This window comes from Ichthyophthirius multifiliis (genome assembly GCF_000220395.1).
Source record: "Ichthyophthirius multifiliis unplaced genomic scaffold scaff_1120509251204, whole genome shotgun sequence".
Taxonomy (NCBI): Eukaryota; Ciliophora; class Oligohymenophorea; order Hymenostomatida; genus Ichthyophthirius; species Ichthyophthirius multifiliis.
The window spans coordinates 13,696-15,664 of NW_004086103.1; the positions used below are offsets into that span (position 1 = coordinate 13,696).

Below are 1,969 nucleotides of genomic sequence, written 5' to 3' on the forward strand. Positions count from 1 at the left end.
AATATTAATTTTATTAAACTCGTATTTATATTATGTAAAAGAATAAATTTTTTAAATATGTTATTAAATTAAAATAAAATATAATGAAAAACCATAAAAATATTAAAATAGTTTTTAAATTAATCTAATTTATCTTTTGTAAATAGATTTGTTTTACCTAAATTATAATATTGTATATAATTAGTAAAAAAATAAAGATAAATAAAAATAAAATAAAATATTAAAAAAAAAATATATATATAAAAAAAAAAAAATATTGATTTAAAATAAAAAATTAAAAATATAATAAGAAAATGTATAATATGAAAACATTATTAAATAAAAATAAAAATATATATAATTATTTAAAATAATAAAAATTATTATATATATTTATATTTATTTAATTTATATTAAAAGTTTAAAAAATTATAATATTTTTAAATTTAAAATTATATTTTTTTTTATAATTTTTATTTTATTTATTTTAATTTTTTAGATAATCTTAATAAAAAATTTTAACTTTTTTTTTAAATGTATTTAATTATTATACCTATTAATATAATATTTTTATTTTAATCAAATTTAAATTTAATACATTTTTTTTTTGAAAATTGCTTTAAAAGCTTTAATATATTTATTCAAATTTAATACTATTTTTATAAAACTTTAATAATTAATTATATATTTTTTTTTAAACTTTCTGTTTAACTTAATCTTATTTATTAAATATATAGATTTTTTTTATTTTTTAATTTTATTTTTAATTATTCATTTATATAAAAATAATTTAAAAATAATTTAATATAGCAATTTTATTAAGACATATATTTTATATTTCTTATATTAATATACGTAAGATTATATTTAAATACTAATAATTTTTTGGCTTATAAATTTCAAAATTTATATAAAAAATATTTTATTTAAAAATTTAGTAAAATATATTTATACAAATATTGTAAATATTTTCTTTAAAAATTTTACTTTTGTATATATATTTCTTTTAATTATATATTGTTTTTATAAATCTATTTAAAAATATAGGTATTTAAATAATTATTTTTTATTTAATTTTTTTTTTTCAAATCAAATATATCTTAAAATTAGGAATTGGAGAAGAACATTTTTAAAATTAAAAAAATAATTAGTTAATAGAATCTCTTTATTAATTATATTTTTTAAAATATACATAAAAAATAATAAAATAATTAATAAATTATATTTCTAATATAATTTTTTTAAGAAATTAACAATTAAAATAGCAATAGTCATATTTATTTCTCAAATTTTATAAGAAGAAAACAGAATATTTTTAAGAATTAAGAATATTAAATTTGGCTTAAATACAAAAAAAAGCATAGTTTTAGTAAAATAAATAAATAATTTAGTATGAAAAATAAAAATATGTACATAATAAATATATTATTCTAAATAAAAATATATTATAGGTTTAATAATAAATTTTAGAGAAATTATTACAATAATAATATAAATAACATTTTTAAAGGATTTATGCAATTTTTATAATATATAATAATTATAAAAAAACAGTGTTTGTTTTTAATTTTAGAGTCAAAATAATTAAAAATTTTGTAATAAAAAAATTAAATAATTTTTTTTTTTTTTTATAATTGTAATATTTTAAATAATAATAAAAGTATAATGGAAAATGATAAGCTTTTTAATAATTAGGCTTTAAAAAAAAAAATAAAGATTATGAAAAATTAAAAAAAAAAAATATATATAAAAATATATATTAGCAATTTTATTTATAAATAATAATAATATTTTAAAAAAATTTTTTTATTAAATTACGTAATTATTTAATTTTAACATTATAATAGAATAATATTTTAATAAAAAAATATAGAAAAAAAAAATATATTATAAAAAAAAAGTAATATCAAAATAAATATAATAAATATAAATATATAAATAAATATTTTAAATATAATTAAAAATAATTTAATTAATAATTATATTATTT

General features: G+C 7.9%; 16 annotated features.

Annotated features, from left to right (window-relative positions):
• The first annotated feature begins 184 nt into the window (after window positions 1-184).
• Window positions 185-258: a microsatellite.
• Window positions 188-217: a microsatellite.
• Window positions 189-256: a microsatellite.
• Window positions 203-275: a microsatellite.
• Window positions 223-274: a microsatellite.
• Window positions 276-434: 159 nt separating the features above from the next.
• Window positions 435-475: a microsatellite.
• A 123-nt stretch (window positions 476-598) lies between these two features.
• Window positions 599-654: a microsatellite.
• Window positions 655-759: 105 nt separating this feature from the next.
• Window positions 760-784: a microsatellite.
• A 91-nt stretch (window positions 785-875) lies between these two features.
• Window positions 876-929: a microsatellite.
• Window positions 894-963: a microsatellite.
• A 718-nt stretch (window positions 964-1,681) lies between these two features.
• Window positions 1,682-1,733: a microsatellite.
• Window positions 1,734-1,838: 105 nt separating this feature from the next.
• Window positions 1,839-1,914: a microsatellite.
• Window positions 1,841-1,879: a microsatellite.
• Window positions 1,891-1,920: a microsatellite.
• Window positions 1,892-1,948: a microsatellite.
• Window positions 1,907-1,961: a microsatellite.
• The last annotated feature ends 8 nt before the right edge of the window (window positions 1,962-1,969 follow it).